This window comes from Mobula hypostoma, chromosome 22, assembly GCF_963921235.1.
Source record: "Mobula hypostoma chromosome 22, sMobHyp1.1, whole genome shotgun sequence".
Classification (NCBI taxonomy): Eukaryota; Metazoa; Chordata; class Chondrichthyes; order Myliobatiformes; family Myliobatidae; genus Mobula; species Mobula hypostoma.
This window is the reverse complement of record NC_086118.1, coordinates 15,961,677-15,980,431: the sequence shown is the minus strand read 5'-3', so window position 1 is coordinate 15,980,431 and position 18,755 is coordinate 15,961,677. Positions and strand designations below refer to the sequence as shown.

The following is an 18,755-nucleotide window of genomic DNA, read 5'->3' as shown; positions in this document are numbered from 1 at the left end:
ACCTGCACCGAGACCATAGCCCTCCATACCCCTGCGATCCATGCTTCTACTCCGACTTGTTTCAAACGTGGAAATCGACCTCGCATGCATTACTTGCGCTGGCAGTTCCACAGTCTTACGACCATCTGAATGAACAAGTCTCCCCTCATGTTCCCCTTAAACTTTTCACCTTTCACCCTTAACCCATGACCTATGGACCGTATTTATATTTGTCACAGGCACATTGTGATACAGTGGAATGCCTTGTTTTGCGTTATCGACCGACGGTCCGAGGTGTGCCGGGGAGGTCTACGCATGCCAACAATATTCTAATACAAACCATTCGTCCTTTTTGGAATATGAGAGGAAGGTGCAGTACCCGCGGTCACGGAGAGAAAGGCCACACTCCGTAACCACAGAGGCGGGAACTGAAACTCGATCTTACTGCGGGCGCTGTAAAGCGTTACGCTAACCCCACAGAAAGCATACATTCATTCACACCTTCCTTTTCCCAAGCAATGAATGCATTTTAGAATTGATCGCATGCATACGAAGACAAGAGAAGCCAATCTGTTCCGCCGTTTAGTTTGAGCTGGGCAATTTCAGACGGTGTGAACAATAAATCCACCCCCCACCAAGAAAAAAAAGAATGTTATGATGATGTTGTATAGAGTTGACAGAATCGTTTATTAGTCAATTTGACATTATCAATCATGTTGACATGGATATTGGACATTACGTCTTTTAGGAGCTTTACATTGGAAATACGATATCATCCTCTCAGTTCTTCCTAGGCAGATATAGTAGCTAATTGAATTAGTGGATATTTGACAAGCTATTAATAGTATTAGGCACAAATATGACATCTGTTTTTCTTCGTTGATAATGAAACCTATTTATTACCACATGTAGAGGGTTAATTTGCTGTACATGCAAAAAACGAGGAGATTAGCCGCCACTCGGATACATGAGATGTGACTAAACAGGTTGATGGAAAATACAGACAGCATCTGGGAAAAGACCAACACTGTCACTGAGAATCACAGCTCGAGGAAGTGGCCGAAGTAAACCTAATTGCCAAATGATGCGGGGAAAATGATTAAGAACACTGAATCTGGGGACCTGTGAGTTTTTAAAGACATCTTAAGGACGTGTTACGATGCCGCACAAAACTGCGATCCGCTAGTCAGAAGTGAATTGGGTAGAAACTATTTTTTTGTCAGGGCTTTCGTATAGCTAATAAAATGTTCTCGTATTTGTGTTGAACAGAACGTGGCGAGGCAGCCGAGCAGCTGGAATACCTCACCTGGATGCGACAGAACGTAACATCAAGTTCAATGATAATCTGCAGTCTCCAGTGGCCGCGAAATGTATCTGGAACCATGTGTGTGGGTGAAAATCTCTTCGAAATTCCCAAGATAAGGTTTGTGTGTGATGCACTCTAATTAGAGAACGGCACAAAGTGTAAGTTATACAACACATTCGAAAAAGCAAATTAAATCGAATATTAATATTATCCTGTTGGTTCTAGGTGGAAAATATTCAGATGCACTTGGACGTTATCCCAAATATCAGAATATGCGTTTCGCAGCTGATGTAGAGACAAACGATGACTAATAGCAACATTGTGATTTTCAGCATTCCCGACAACGATGCGAAATACGTGGCTTTTATAACGGTAACATACCAGTTCCTCTTGGGACGTTCAGTGAATATGTTAAAACGTAATTATTCGGCTAGAATGTACTATTGACAAAATTAGGAAGCACATTATTAGTATAACATTTCTCCCACTGCTGCTTAAACTTCAGACATATGTTGACCACATTATTAGGCAATCCCCCACGAATAATATTTAATATTTGTTTATATATGAAACTGTGTGTTGGTGCGTGGCTAAGTGGTTAAGGCGTTCGTCTAGTGAATTGAAGGTTGCTAGTTCGAGCCTTGGCTAAGGCAGCGTGTGTGTCCTTGAGCAAGGCACTTAACCACACATTGCTCTGTGATGACACTGGTGCCAAGCTGTAAGCGTCCTAGTGCCCTTCCCTTGTACAACATTGGTGGCGTGGAGAGGGGAGACTTGCAGCATGGGCAACTGCTGGTCTTCCATACAACCTTGCCCAGGTCTGTGCCCTGGAAACCTTCCAAGGCACAAATCCATGGTCTCATGAGACTAACGGATGCCTACATATACGAAACTACTGCTAATATCAGTTCTATTACAAATTGGGAATTTTATTTAAATTGCTAACGATGCAGCGAGTATTATGCACCATTTAGTGCTGGAACAGAAAATACTATATCAGTGATTACCTCTGATCATTTATAATACTATTTTGAGTCAACCAATAAACAGTAGCAAGAAAACAAACACTAAAGGAACAACACACACAAAATGCTGGAGGAACACAGCAGGTCAGGCAGCTTCGATGGAAATGAATAAACAGTTGATGTTTTGAGCCAAATCCCTATATCAGTACTGGAAAGGACAGGTGAAGAAGCCAGAATGTGTGTTGGGGGAGAGGAGAATATAAGCGAAGCCAGGCGCCACGCAGAGGAGGGGGAGATGAAGTAAGAAGCTGGTAGGAAATAAGTAGAAAAGGCAAAGGGCTGTAGAAGAAGGAATCTGATAGGAGAGAAGAGTGGATCATGGGAGAAAGGGAAGGTGGAGGTGTTCGGCAGGTGAGGAGAAGAGGTAAGAACCCAGAATGGGGAAATGAAGAAGGAAGGGGGAGGGGGGAAGAAAATTAATGGAAGTTGGAGAAATCGATGTTCATGCCTTCAGGTTGGAGGCTACCTAGATGGAATATGAGGTGTTGTTCCTCCAACCTGAGAGTTGCCTCATCGTGGCAGAAGAAGTGGCCAAGGTCTGGCATGTCAGAACAAGAATGGGGATGGGAATAGGAATTGAATTAGTTGGCCACCAGGAAAATTTGATTTTTGTGAATGGAGCTGAGGTGCTCGACAAGAGAGTCCACCCATACTATGTCAGGTCTCACAAATGTAAGGAGGCTGCACTGGATACAGTAGACAGCCCCAAAAAATTCACTTGTGAGGTGTTGCCTCTTCTGGAAGGACTTAAAAAATTAAAGGAGGTTGATTTAGGACAAAATTGTGCCACAAGTTCTTTCTGGAGATGGTATCTGGTCAACGTAGAGAAGATTTTGCAGGTTGCTGTATTGTTGGCCATTTCATCAGGAATGTACATCTGCCCTTGTCAGTGTGATGGAAGTGTCACTATGGATTATCCAAATGCTGATAACATCATGATATTAGCAAACAGTAGGCTTCTACTATCTCTCTTAAAAACAAAATGCAGAAGTGACATTTAAAATGCTTTCTACTGTGCCTTGAATCAGCTGGGAAGTTTGTATAATCTTGCTTTGCATTTGCTGTAATTATATTCCAGGCTTCAAGAAGTTGAAATGGTGTAAAGTTACCTCACAGAAATAATTTCAAACCACTTGCCCTAATATACTTTCGGTGACTGCAGCACTTTTGCCTGACCTTAATGTCTCAATGTTTTTTGTCCTGTATCGCCAGTTTAAAATGTGGTGACTTTCAGTTAACTGATCCACAAAAGAAAATATTATGTTGGTATAAAAATGATAAACTAATAAATAATAACAGATGTAAATTAAAATCAATGGGTTATCAGGATCACACTCTTCTTTATACATTCTTTTTCTTTAAAGTCCAAAACATTTGCATTAAGCCAAGAGTTCCCAGCCTGGGATCCACAGACCCCTTGTTTAATGGTTTTGGCTCTTGGCATAGAAAATGTTGGGAACCCTTGCATTAAGCCAATTGTTTCTCAGCTGAATGTCACTACAGGAGTTGGAAATGAATGTTATGCATTAATGGTCTTTATTTAAGGGACGCAGCTGAAGGCATTGTGATTGAGTTGAACTTTAGATTACAAAAGTAGCCTTCTGAGGAAAGGTTAAGGAGATTGGACTGACACTCATTCGAGTCCAGAAGGATGAGAGATGATCTCAAAGAAACATTCAAAATCCTCATGTGGCTTGATGAGGTAAATGTAGGGATGATTTTTCTCCAGACTGGGGTGTCTAGAGTCAGAAGTCGCAGCCTTAAAGAAAGGAATCTGTCATTCAGGAATGAGATGAGAAAAAAGTTCTTCAGAGAGTGCAATGAATCTTTGGAATTTCTACCCCAACAGGCTCATTCTTCTAAGGTCTTTAAGTTCAAAGTTCAAAGTACATTTATTATCAAAGTATATATACATTATCCAACCTTAATATTTGTCTCCTTACAGGCAGCCATAAAACAAAGAAACCCAAAAGTACCCATATAAAAAAGACGGTCAAAAACCCAATGTGCAGACAGAAAAAAAACAAATCATGCAAATAGTAAGCAAATAGCATTCAGAACAAAAGTGAGTCCTCAGACATGAAGCCCAGAGCAGGTCATAGTCTCAGCCTCAGTTGTGCGCAGAGCCAAGTAAACGTTGTGGAGCCCTCTCAGACTCGGACCCTGAAGCAACTGGAGCAGGCCCTCCTCAGTTCAGTGCAGAGCCGAGTAAACATTTTGGAGAAGCAAACAGAACTGACTGGGAGAAACATGTTTTCACACTAATGGGAAGCCAGCTGTTATGGGGAACAGGTAGGATAGTGGAGCTGACAAGATTGGATCAGCTCCAAATATATTGAATGGCAAAGTATGTATGAGGGGCCAAACTACCTACTCTTATTCCTATTTCTTATGTTCTAATTATTTTACCAGAATGTTTCTGCAAGTAAAGAATAGCTGTCATTGATGTTTAAACCAAGTTCCCAGAGTCGAGTGTCAATATGACTGAAAACTCTCGACACGAATGATTGAACTGGGGAAAAGGGCTTTTATATTTTGTGCATTGGTCTTTCAGCTCTGAACACCACTGAGGAAAACAAGACACCCAGATGTAATGGAGGCAAGTGGACTTCAAGTTACTTCTATCATCCATCATCAAAGACCACCTATTTATCTGCAATATTATCTTCTTTGAACAAAACAGGGAACTCAAAATCCTTAGCAGCTTTAAGTGGGAACAGAATCATATGATGTTGCAGATGTGTAAATAAGTGGAAGGTGGTGATGACTGGTGGTAGGTGTAGTGTGAATCCAATCTAGAATGAAATAGAGCAGCACAGTTCAGGTCTAGCTGTTTTTGTTTTAAGATTTTTAATTTTCGCAACTGTGTACAGAGATTGTAATAGAGTAAGGTAGTTTCATTTTCTTCAAAGGAGATTGTGGCTTCAGAAAACTATAACTTGTATGTTTTTAGAATCCATGCAATTTAGTAGCTGATCCTCATTAATATGTTTTAGTGACTAAATAGTTACAAGAATGGCTTGACAAGATGGCACCAGCTACCAACGCAACCAACAGCGGTAACCTGCAGACAGTTCACTAAACTACTTCTACTTCTTTTGAATATGCTTCTTCTCCTGAACTGCAAGCAATTACAGCCCATAATTTCCATTTTGATTATGTACGTTTGGGTCAGCTAAGTGATCTAGTGCTTTTGCCATCTCCTGGGGGAGTTCAGTGATGTTGAGAGCAGAGTGTGCAGCTATCGTATCCTAATGGCAGAACGCAAACCCATGGTTGGCTCCATTAATCCATGAATCGAACAAGATTGAAATTGATGTGGACAAGAGCAGAAGATGAGTGAGTGTTCAGCACTGTCTGCCTGTGTTTGACCGATTTCCCTCTCTCTCTGCTGCCAGAGGAAGTTGCCGGTTTGATTGCCTTGGTGCAGCATGTGGCTGTAGAACTCTACTCTGCAGTTTGATGTTTAATGCCCTCAGCGCTGAATGCACTCCGCAATTTTGTGGATTCATTTTTGGAGGACTTTGCGGTTCATGTTCCATGATTTGCTGGTTACTCTTTTTTGCTACTTACACAATTTGATCGAGGTGCTTTGGTGCAGAATTGGCTGTGGTCTGCAGTGATCCACACAGCATTAAACCGATCTGAATCAGTAGCTGTGGCTCCTGGACTGTTTCGAGGACTCTGCAGTTAGTTATTTAATATTCTTTGCGTTATTTGCTCACTTTTTGCTGTTTGCACAATTTGATTTTTTTTGCTCATTGGGAGTTTGGTATTTTCTTTAAATAGGTTCTATGATGTTTATTGCTTTTGTGGTTGCCTGCGAGAGGATGAATCTCAGGGTTTAATACTCTACACATACTTTAATAGTAAATGCTGTATACAGTATACATACTTTAATAGTAAGTGTACTCTGAAACTTTGAGATCATTTATGCACAAATTAAACACGCAAATTATACCTCCTGTACCCAATAAAGAGTACATTCATGATCTGCTAGTGTGGCCCATTCCCTTCAAAATTCAATTGTTGTAAAGTGTGGTTATTTGAGTCGCTGTTGCCTCCCTGCCAGCTTGAACCAGTCTGGCCATTCTCCTTTGATCTCTCTCCTTTAGAAGGCGTTTTTGTCCATAAAGCCGCAGCTCACTGGATTTTTTTTTGTTTGTTTTTGACACTTTTCCCTGTAAACTCCAGAGATGTTGTCCATGCAAGTCCCAGGAGATCATCAGTTTCTGAAATACTCAAACCACCCCATCAGGCACCAACAATCATTCCATGGTCAAAGTCACTTAGATCCCATTTCTTCCCCATTCTCATATTTAGTCTGAACAACAACCGAACCTATTGACTATGGCTGCATGCTTTTATGCATTCAGTTCCTGCCATATGATTGGCTGATTAGATATTTGCATTATCTAATCTAATTTCTCCTAATGACTCCATTAATGTAGACAGCATCCCTCTAACTTCGGACTTCCTGGGAAGTAACATTCTAATTGTTATCTTGATCAGTTGGACACGAGTTCAATCTCACCTCAGCAACAATGTTTATTTTATTAAATAAATCTGCATCATCAGAAGTGACAACCAGATTGCTGTAAAAATGTAAAGCTATTGTCTGATGATTGTGTATCTTCAAACCTTCATCAATTAGGTTGACCCTTTTATTTTCTTCTGAAACATTTGGTTCTTGCAATGGCTTTTTAGCGACTTAATCCAACTATTTTCTGTAAAAAAAAGTAACAGGTGTAATTTTTTCCTGACACAATGACTATCTCAGCATTGTATTTACTGGCCTTATATTCACTTTAATTGCTTTTATCTCCCTCACACTCTGTGTAGTCTCCTTGCTGTTAATCTCAGTGCTTCCATGAGCACGAGAGAATATGAAATGTAACTCAACATGGGTCTTAGTCTGAAATGTCAACTGTTTTTTTCATTTCCACAGATGCTGCCTGACCTGCTGAGTTCCTCCAGCATTTTGTGTGCTCCTCAGCACGGTATTTCTCATTGATGTTGGTTCACATGCAGTAAAACTCCCAATAATCTGTTGGGAGACAACTGGGAGATGCCAATATTTTGGTATCCGGCTCACCAGGTAATGTTTCCTGCACTAAATGTGCGTCTGTTCATGAGCTTCCGTTCCACTCCCTTCCCACCTACCCAGGTTTCAGTTTTCACACTCTCTTTCCACTCACTGGAGCTCTGGTTTCTGCACTTCCTTCCAATATTCCTGGTTCATTGAAATGGTTATTACAGTATACTGTGTAACATCTAAAAAAAGTTACTTTAAGGAGTGTAACTGAAATCACACCCAGAATTCCAAAAAATCTGCTATTTCGGCACAACCAAAATCTAAAGCATTTTTAAAAAACATCATTAATGTAATAGTCATAGTCATACTTTATTGATCCCAGGGGGAAATTGGTTTTCATTACAGTTGCACCATAAATAATAAATAGTAATAGAACCATAAATAGTTAAATAGTAATATGTAAATTATGCCAGTAAATTATGAAATAAGTCCAGGACCAGCCTATCGGTACAGGGTGTCTGACCCTCCAAGGGAGGAGTTGTAAAGTTTGATGGCCACAGGCAAGAATGACTTCCTATGACGCTCTGTGCTGCATCTCGGTGGAATGAGTCTCTGGCTGAATGTACTCCTGTGCCCACCCAGTACATTATGTAGTGGATGGGAGACCTTGACCAAGATGGCATAATATACTGTAAAATGAAATGTATAATCAGGTCTTGAAATTTTTGTGGGAGTTTATTCCTTAGAAGATGATGGTTTGCAGATGAGAAGGCTGCACTTTACTTGTGTCCATGTCATGCAATATTTACTTACTGTACATACGGAGTAACTTCGCATCTGTTCTCCTCTATTCTCAGCATTTCAACTTCTGTTGCAACATGGCAAGTTTTCTGTGTTCCATAAGTTATCTAATGAATAGTATTTATTAGCAAAAACAGACAAATGCACTATAGTGTTGTAATAAGCTCCGAATATATTTCATGACTGAAATTCATATATCAATGCTGTGAAGTTTACAGCTTTAGGAGTGCATGCAAAAATAAATGTTTGTTTTGAATCTATGTTCAACAAATTTCATTTCATAATGCATGTAATATAAACTTCTCAAATTTTGCATCAAGTGCAGACACTATGGCAAGTTGTATTTGTATTTACAGATTTATTGACTCTCTAAAAAAAAGCAAGTACTGATTTATGTCTTCAGTTATAATGTTAGCTGCTTGATTTTATTTTCTTTCTTCTCCTCCTTCTGTTTAAGGTTTCATCATGATTCAGACTTTTCCCCTGGCTGGAAGGTAAGAGCTTACCCAGGCTATATTTATTGATGTTTTTCTGCTATTACATCAGATGTTTGTAAGGATAACTTTGGCTCCTGGTGATTTCTCCTACACCATAGGAATCAGTCTACCCTCCTCTTGTATTTTCTTCAGTGGGTAAGGTTATTGTGTGAAAAATATAAATAAGTTAGGATGGAGCTTGGACAGCAATGTATATTGATTCTAATTCTATTCTGAATATTTGTTGAAGGCTGAAGAAAATGCATGTTTTCTTCCAGATAAAAATGGCAAACAAATGCAGTAATTCTAAATAGAGACAAAAAAAAAGATATTGCAGGGGAAATGAGGGATGGACAATAAACGTTAGCCTTCCCGACAATAATGCCCACTCCTGAAAATAAGTAATAAAATAAATATTGGTTGTGGGCAGTTTGCTATGCCAGTAGTGGTCAGGTTTTTAACAGTACACTTTATTCTTCACCACTGAAGCTCTATGGAAAGGCAATAGGCTGGGAACAAAAGCTGCAGTATTGATTTTTGATGTAACATCATCCATTTTGATTTTTCCACATTATATTACATCTTTAATGTCCTTATCCATTCACACTTAGCTTGAAATCACTAGTTTTGAACTGTAATCAAACCTGGATAACCTATGCCATTGGAACCGGAGGCTCGGTATCAGACCCCGCAGAATTCAATTAGTCATAGCCTCGTAACCCTACATTAACTTGTTTATTCCTACTCTCTGTCCCACAACCAATACTCAATCCATACCAGTATATTGCATCCAATATCCTATGCTCTGGATTTGCTTGATATTTGATGCCTTATCAAAGACCTTCTGGAAGTTCAAATTCAACTAGATCCAACAGTCCTATTCTGCTGGTTCCAACCTTAATAGAATTGTCATTCTTCATTTCCCTTTCACAAGTCTATTCTGACTCTTTTCAAACCTGTTAATTATTTTATACATTGCCTGGTACAACTTCTTTAATAATAGTTTCTATCAGTTTCCCTATTGCTGATGTCAGACTAGTTGGTTTGTCATTCTCTTTTTTTCCCTTCCCCCTCATTTATAGAAGAGCAGCACAAAGGCATTTTTTTTAACTAAAGGCTTGACTTAATGTATTTAATTGTTGAACTGTGATGTCAGTGTTTGTTATTAATTTAGTTTAATTAAACTTTGAAGGAGTGCTTTAACAATTTTAAGAATATTTAATATTTACTGATTGTTTAATAGTACTGAACAGTGAAATAACTTGCCTTTAAAATCCTTTGTAGCTTTGCTGACTGTTGAATTTTTTTTTAAACTGTTTCAATGGGATAGCTTTCTCTGAACACCCATCCCACTTCACTGATGCACCTAACATTAAATCCCCACCCTCCTCCTGACACCCAGCTACCCACCTGTGACCTCACTGCATTGTGCAGTTCGTGGTCCTGCAAGTCAATGTTGGTACATCTGTAGCAGGTAAGGCTGTACTCAGTTTTTATATCAGCAGTGAGTGTGTTTGGTTAGTGGTGGAAGCAAATTATGGTGCATTATTTTTCCAGAGGTCCAACACTACTTTTGATGTACAACCTCTTGGCTTCGTACCTGGCTGCAGTTAAATTGAACTGCTTTGAACACTTCTAACTTTAATATTGATGTCAACTTCAAAATTACTTTAACGTTAGAAAATGTGACAGAATAAGGAAGGCTTCTTGGCAGTGATGTGATGTGAAGCGAGGCAGGAATTGCTCCAAGTTTGCATGAATGAATTCTCTGATCAAAAAGCTCTGACAGCAGAAAATATTAGTTATATTACCACTTTTACAAGAATGGAGAAGTGGCAAAATAAATTGGAAGTTATGAGATCATCTGCCACTCAAAGACAATGAAGTCAAGTGTGTGATCTTTCATCCGATATGTCATTTATTAATCTGTTTTCAATAATTCAATATTAAAAGAGAACTAATTAATTCCTGTGCCCTAGTAAAATTCAAGGTTAACCAGCCACCAAAAGAGTACTGCCAACACAGTTAGCAGGAATAAGCACTAAATGATTACAAGAGAAAATCTGTAGATGCTGAAGTCTAAGCAACACACACAGAATGCTGGAGGAACTCAGCAGGCCAGGAATATTTAATTCAGCATTGCTTGAACATAAGCCATAAACCAAGTAAGCATTGGAACTATGAGTGAAATGCATAGTTTTGGGTGACCAGAGGTTTATGGAGAATAGGATGAGGGAAGTTAGCTAGAAATGTGTTAGAACCTTGAAGTCAAGGGGTGACAAGAGCATAAATGGGTGTTTCTCTAGCAGATGGATTGAGGCAAGGCTGATTCAGGTGATAATAAATGAGCATTGTTATAATGTTTTGGATGTTTAAATCTCATCCAGAATCAAGTATGGCTTTAAAACTGTGAACAATCTGGTTCAGTCACAAACAGTTGGCAGGGGGAAGTGTGTAGTTCTGGTTGCAGAAATACAGGAAAGATATGATTGCACTGGGTAAGTGCAAAGGAGATTCATCAAGATATCTTCAGCATTGATTTGGACATGACTGGAATATAAGAGCAGGGATGCAATGATGACCTTTTACAAGGCATTGGTCAGACTGCACTTGGAGTATTGTAAGCAGTTTTGGGCCCTTAATCTAAGGGAGGATGCGCTGGCATTGGAGGGGGTCCAGACAAAGATCACAAGATTGATGCAGGGAATGAAAGAGTTAATTAGTGAAGCTAACTTGATGGCTCTGGGCCCGTACTTGCTGGAGTTTAGAAGAATGAGGTGGGGGGGGGGGAGGGATAATCTCAGTGAAAACTACAGAATGTTTTTAGGCCTCAATAGACAGAGTGTGGAGAGGACACTTCCTTTAGTGGAACAGACTAGGGCCAGAGGGCATAGCCTCAGAATAGAAGAACGTTTTTTAGAACAGAGATGAGGAGGAATTTCTTTAGCCTGAGGATGGTGAGTTTATGGAATTCATTGTCACAGATGGCAGTAGAGGCCAAATCATTGTGCATATTTAAAGCCAAGACTTATAGGTGCTTAATTAATATGGGTATCAAAAGTTACGGGAAAAGGTAGGAGAATGGGGTTGAGAAGGATAATATATCAGCCAAGGAGGAATAGAAAGATAGACTCAATGGGCTGAATGGCCTAGTTCTGCTCCTATAGTCTTATATTGAATTGCTTGTTTTGTGAGGAGAGATCAGTCAGGCTGGGCTTGCTTTCTTTGGAGTTGAGAAGACCAAGCTCAGAGCCAGAATGATATATACAAAATTATGAAAGGCATAGATCAGATAGACAATGGGGAACATGGTCCTTTTACAGAGGTGTCTATGATCAGAGGATTAAGGTAAGGGAGTGGATTTAGAACGGATTTGAATTTGAGAACTGTTGGAACCCCTAACTCATTGCCTGAGGGGATGGAGGAGGTAAATATTTTCAAGATATTTAAGAAATATTCAGATGAACATTTGAAACATCAACAGCAAAGAAGGCTAAGGATTTATTGCTGGGAAATGGGATCAGTATTCCGTGAGACGTGGCTGTGAGGATAGGAGCAATGGTAAGGCAACAGAGTTAGAAGCAGCCATGAAAGACAATGGCTTTTTCTTCACTATGTTTCCTGGAGTGATGGATAAAACAGTGTAACAGCACAGGAGATGAGGCAGATCCACATGTCATCCATGCACAAGAGGACATTGGCACTATCATGTTGCTGATGAGTAGGAGAGAAAGGGCAGGAACCACTGCAGACAATTCTGTGACCAGGACTAGACTGATAAAAATAAAGCCAAGAGTGTGTGATCCCATCCAGTAAGTGGTGTGATTACCAATAGCACAGATGGAGCACGATAAGCAAGGATAGATCACATCTATCACATTGTGTATCTTTATTTTACAATACTTTAATAATGCAGTTGAGCTGATGGTGTCATCTGTGGCTGTGTTTGTAGCATTCGTGCCCGAGTCAGAGGTGTGTGTTCAGTACACGCCAGTGGCTGTTATTTCATTGTACTGTTGTGAACTGTTGAATGTTTGTCTTTCAATTAGAAATTAGATTGATAGCCCTTCCAATTTAAAATTGAAACAGAATATGAATCAAAATATAAATTAAAACAAAGTGCTGGAAATATGCAGCAGTGTGGAAGAGAAATAAAGTTTATCTTTAAGGTCAGTGACTTTTGTCAAAATTACAAAATGTTAAAAGCCCCAAAAATCTTAAGTCGATCCAACATTGTCTGTTTAAGAACAGCGATCAATACAGCATAGGAACAGTACCTTTGGTCCACAAAGTTGTGTTGAAATAATTAGTAATCAAATACCCAACTCAGCGAATCCCTTCTGTCTACATAATGTCCATATCCTTCCATTCCCTGCGCATTCACGTGCCTATCGAAGAGCCTTTTGAATGTCTCTGTCATATTTGCCTCCAACCCCTATCAGCACATTCTAGGTACCCAACACTCATTGTGTAAAAAAAAAGCCCCACACACGTCCTCTGAGCCTACTTGCTCCCCTCTCACCTTAAACGCACACCCTCTGGTTTTCTTTCAGATTTTCAGCATCTGCAGTATTTTTCATCATAGTCACTATTCAGCTCTTTCTTAGGAATGTTCACTGAGAAAATTTGTTCCTCTCTGTGATAGGGTTTTTATTTGACTCTTTTAACATTGTTGACTACACAGACACAACTTTCCTCAACAAATATTCCATCCCACCTATTCTCTTCACCCCTCCTCTACAAGTTAAACATCCCTGATTTCTATCTTTTCCAACTTTTGATAAAAGTTCATTGAACTGAAACATTAATTAGGATTCTTGCCCCTTCTATTCCATTCCCTCAGGCCAATGTAGAAATTTCAATTGTAGTATTTAAAAAATCAGCATTATTCTGAAGTTCATGTATCTCCCAATTTTCACATCACAAAAACACATTATTGTATTTTCCCGATGCGGCCCTTTGAATCTATTACAGTGCTTAGAGCAACCTCTTTCCCCCTACTTATTTTCTCTGAAGACTATACCTTTTCAATTCGTTGTTTGTGGAAGCTGGCGATTATTATAATCAGCGGATCTTTCACACGGACCGCTCTTTTAAAAAGTACTTCATTGGGTTTTAATGGGTGTGCGCGGTTTTCCGGAGTTGACAGTACTTCGAGGAAGTGAAGAGAACGAATGCAGCTGCGGGATGGTTTTGAAGGGGCGGGGGTCAGTGGTGTCTGACCGTTCTGGAAAAATATGTGGCGTTATCTGGCTTTCAGAAATTGAATCGGGGAAGTCCTCGATAACGCTGTTGAGTTATAGAAAGGTAAGGAGTCCCTTGATACCTCAGAAATAACGTAAATCACGACTTTAGCGGTACAGACCCCCTCGTTGGCATCTGATGAAACTGACGAACATTATTACTACCGGCGGTGCTTTACATCGCCCTCCGGATGCTTGGTCATTGTTTCGGTAATGGAATGTCGACCGTTTAGCCGCCAATAGTTAAAGGGGAATATTGAAAACCGTTTGCAGTACGATTCGTTAAGGACGTTGCTTTCATTTAAACACTTCATGAACATTTCAAAAGCCGCGGGAAAATTTTAAACATCCAACTAACGCCTGGAAACGCGGCAAGCCAAGTCCCTGCCGATCAACAGATTTGGTTTTGCGGGTTCAGCGCATGGTCCCGATGCAGGTCTGCATCCGAGGACCGTGGTATTTCAATATAAGAAAGCTTCATTCTGTGGAAAAGTGCTCTAATGCTGCTAGTTTACACCACTGCTGAAGTTCAGCACGCCCCACAGCTAAACCCCTCACCGTTTCGCCGTTCATTGCTGTTAAGGCTCGGCTACTAGGAAAGCCGGGCATCTTCTCTGCAGTCACACTGTTACAGCAGGGACTCCGACAACACCCGGATATCCCGGCTAGAAAGGTCCATCGGCACTGTTCGATTGGAGCCTCTGGGCTCAAAGTTTTAATGACACTCTTTACTGATTATGTTTTCTCTCTTCCCCAGTTCTGTTGAAGGGTTCCAGGCCTGAAACGTCGACTGTTTAGCTTTTCACAGATGCCGCATTGCATACCGAGTGGTTCCAGCATTTAATTCTAGATTCTCTATATCTACAGTCTCTTACCATTTGAGACCAGAGAAACTAGCGGTTACACCCAAGTGATCGTTCCGTTGTTACCTCAGATTTGTTTTAAACATAAAACAGTTAGGGGGACCTCGGTAGCGTGGCGATCAGCTTAGCGCGACGCTATTACAGCTCGGCAGGTCGGAGTTCAATTCCGGCGTCCACTGCAAGCAAGTTTCTATTCCATGTTCCTTGCCGTGTGGGCACGGGTTTTCTCTGGGCGCTTCCGTTTCCGCCCAAAGACGTACCGGTTAGTAGGTTAATTAGCCATTACAAATTGTCCCCTGATTGGGTTGGGGTTATACAGTATCGGCGGGATGCTGGCTGGCGCTGTACCGATAAATAGTTCTTTGAATTCAAGGTACAAAATAACCTTCACCTCCGTCGGCCAGTTTATCGTCTCCAAACCACCTCCTGCTACTACTCTCTGACCTTGCATTTTGGAAATATGTCATCCTTGTTACGGCCATGGTTAGTTTATAAGACGTTAACAGGCAGGTCTACGTCCAATCTGTCTGAAAAATCTTTGTCCTATATGTTAGCTTCACTGCAGCTTAACCTATTGATTGCATGAGCAAGTTTACATCTCACCAAGCCCAGTTTCGGTACGTTCTGTTAAGTATTTACTAAAATATGGGAACGTGTTCTAGTCATTAGCACCAATTAAGGCCCAGGCAATATGCTAGGGAACAGCCACAAGGTTTTGGCGAAAGGATTCTCTGTCCTTAAACCTGAATTAGCAGTAAATACTGTGAAGTGGTCAAGTGGAGTGTGACCGCCGTGTCGTTTGTGATAGATACAGGAGCTGTAGGATGCTGGAAACACTTAGCAGAACAGACATCAATTGAGAAAGATTTTTGCAACGTAAGACCATCTGACGGGAGATAATCCATTCACCCCCCCCCCCCACAGGCGCAGCCTGATGTGCTGAGCGTATTCCCTGCTTTCATTGTATTTCCGAACAGAATGCTCCCCCGTCTTTAAACAACGGGGGCGCGGGAAATGTGATTGATCGCCACACCGAGGCCTGGTCCTCACCTACCACCCCACCAACCTCCGGGTCCAACATATAATTCTCCGTAACTTCCGCCACCTCCAACGGGATCCCACCACGAAGCACTCCTTTCCCTCCCCACCTCTCTCTGCTTTCCGCAGGGATCGATCCCTACGCGACTCCCTTGTCCATTCGTCCCCACCCATCCCTCCCCACTGATCTCCCTCCTGGCACTTATCCTTGTAAGCGGAACAAGTGCTACACATGCCCTTACACTTCCTCCCTTACCACCATTCAGGGCCCCAGACAGTCCTTCCAGGTGAGGCGACACTTCACCTGTGAGTCGGCTGGGGTGATTTACTGCGTCCGGTGCTCCCGATGTGGCCTTCCATATATTGGCGAGACCCGACGCAGACTGGGAGACCGCTTTGCTAAACACCTACGTTCTGTCCGCCAGAGAAAGCAGGATCTCCCAGTGGCCACACATTTTAATTCCACATCCCATTCCCATTCTGACATATCTATCCACGGCCTCCTCTACTGTAAAGATGAAGCCACACTCAGGTTGGAGGAACAACACCTTATATTCCGTCTGGGTAGCCTCCAACCTGATGGCATGAACATCGACTTCTCTTCCTTCCGCTAATGCCCCACCTCCCCCTCGTACTCCATCCGTTATTTATTTTTATACACACATTCTTTCTCTCACTCTCCTTTTTCTCCCTCTGTCCCTCTGACTATACCCCTTGCCCATCCTCTGGGTCCCCCCCCCCGTCTTTCTCCCCGGACCTCCTGGTCCATGATCCTCTCATATCCCCTTTGCCAATCACCTGTCCAGCTCTTGGCTCCATCCCTCCCGCTCCTATCATTTTGGATCTCCCCCTCCCCCTCCCACTCCCACTTTCAAATCTCTTACTAACGCTTCCTTCAGTTAGTCCTGACGAAGGGTCTCGGCCTGAAACGTCGACTGTACCTCTTCCTAGAGATGCTGCCTGGCCTGCTGCGTTCACCAGCAACTTTGATGTGTGTTACTAACCTGCTTTTTCTGGCCAAGTGCAGAAGGACAGGAGGAAAAGGTAAGTAGTGATAATAAAGTATTTTCCATGACAAAAATCAAGCTGTGTGTGTTTCTTTAAGAAGATTGGAATCGTTGGTAACACTGGAGCAGGAAAAACCACAAATTGCTGCCTTCTAACAGGAAAATTATCTACGAGGCGAGGGCTATAAACTTAACGGGGTGACGGAGTGGAGATGGAAGGCGCTAGCCTGCAGGTCACCCTAGGGCAAGGCGTAGCACCCCATCCCACCGCCGATCAGGGTCATGTGAAGCCATGGGAACAGGTGGTTGGTGGTCGTATGAACAGATTCATATCAGAAGCCCTAACGCCAGGCCGACAATCTCTGAAGAGTATTGATAATGGCTGGGGGGTGGAGGGGAGTGGTGGTTTAACTCGGCCTGTAAAGTCACTACGCAGAAGGCGGCAATGACAAACCACTTCTGTAGAAAAAAAATCCAAGAACAATCATGGTCACGGAAAGGTCGCGATCGGTCACGTCATACGACACGGCACTTAATAAACGACAAACTAAAGACGAATTGTTGGTAATTTTACTAAATGTATTGAAAACAGTACAACCTCAGCACCTGAACATTCTTGGACAGAAGTGTAGTAAAGTAATCCGCTCGCCGGATAAACAGTTCGTAAATCATCGTAGAGCCGTGCATGAGGTACAGAATCCGCACTCAAAGAACATACATGTTTACACTAATCCAACATAAATTTAAGTTTTTATTCTCCCTTCCCCATTATAATCACCTCACCCCATGATTCACACTAGGCAATTAACCTACCAACCTGCACTTTATTGAAACGGGGGAATAAAAACGCATAACTACACTGACCGCAGAGGTTAGGGTTAAACCAGGGCCGTCTGGTAGGGAGCGGCTCCGTTAGTTACACCACTGCGCCTGGCTACTTCCAATTACACAAAACCGACTAGATAAAAAATACATCAAAAAATTGGAAATAGTCTGGCAGGCAGCCCTTATTGCTGATAGTTAACGCCAAACCGTGCATCGTATTCCATAAGAAATAGCTGGAAACTTTTCACGCAGACGTCCAGGTTATGTTCACAGAACTTAATGCTGTGACAAAGTACAAGTATAAGGTTATAACTCTTATGTTCAGTATTTAAATCACCAGTTGTTCACTGGAGCCAACAAAAGGAATATTTACAATTTAAGTGCACCAGGTTGGTCAATAGAAATAAATAACGGCGCTCATTTACTGCGCTCGGTACAAATATCACTGCCTAGCGCTCCTGGCGGTAAGTTTACAACCGCTTGCGGAAAACACCGGAAGCACTCGTCGTTAGAACCGTGAAAGAGAAAACAAGTTAGTATTAAGTTGCCAAGAGGGCGGAGGAGGAACAAAGGTGGGGTGAGACGCGCATTCACCCATCACATATATTCCCGCTGTTCTGACCACTGCGTCTTCCCTTCGGATAAAGACCGTCTTGTTTCTCTTCCCGCACGGGCTGTTTTCCAGCGTTTTTTTACTTCATATTTTCAACATCTACAGTTTATCATATGCTTCAGCCATTCCTAGCTCATTCTCCTAAGCATCGCAAGAGATTTGAATGTGGAAATAGTCTTATGGCGCAAAAATAAATGAGCAGTGTCCCTTGGGTGGTATAATGATTACATGTCCGTGTTAGCTTCTACACGTTGCAGTCGTTCCCTGAGGCTGCTCTGGCAAACCGCGCTCATTCACAAATTTGACATGAGATGAGACCGAGGCACAGTCCTGCTACATTCTTCGCATCACAATTAGAGCAGTAAATATCCCGCAGGGGGAAGAGTAAAACAAGCGGATTAATTGACTTGTTCAAAACTGCTGCTTGAAGTCCGAAGTAAAAACGCTGTCGGCTGCTCGTCTTTGATTGAGCTGAGTTTTGTGCCGACGGACTTCAAACTGCGATTAACTAATAATATAAACAATTTAATTGCAAGATCAATAC

The 18,755-nt window shown here is 41.6% G+C and overlaps 2 long non-coding RNA genes across 2 annotated transcripts; one reads left to right on the top strand and one right to left on the bottom strand.

The window, feature by feature from the left end:
* The first annotated feature begins 1,579 nt into the window (after positions 1–1,579).
* LOC134336487 (uncharacterized) lies at positions 1,580–8,922 on the top strand. The gene is made up of 3 exons (XR_010015802.1): positions 1,580–1,657; positions 7,259–7,408; positions 8,604–8,922. It is a non-coding gene; the product is annotated as an uncharacterized LOC134336487 (long non-coding RNA).
* LOC134336486 (uncharacterized) lies at positions 6,910–16,121 on the bottom strand. Its single transcript, XR_010015801.1, has 3 exons — positions 16,023–16,121; positions 8,159–8,253; positions 6,910–7,037 (listed from the first exon to the last, which is right to left on the bottom strand). It is a non-coding gene; the product is annotated as an uncharacterized LOC134336486 (long non-coding RNA).
* Positions 16,122–18,755: the final 2,634 nt, after the last annotated feature.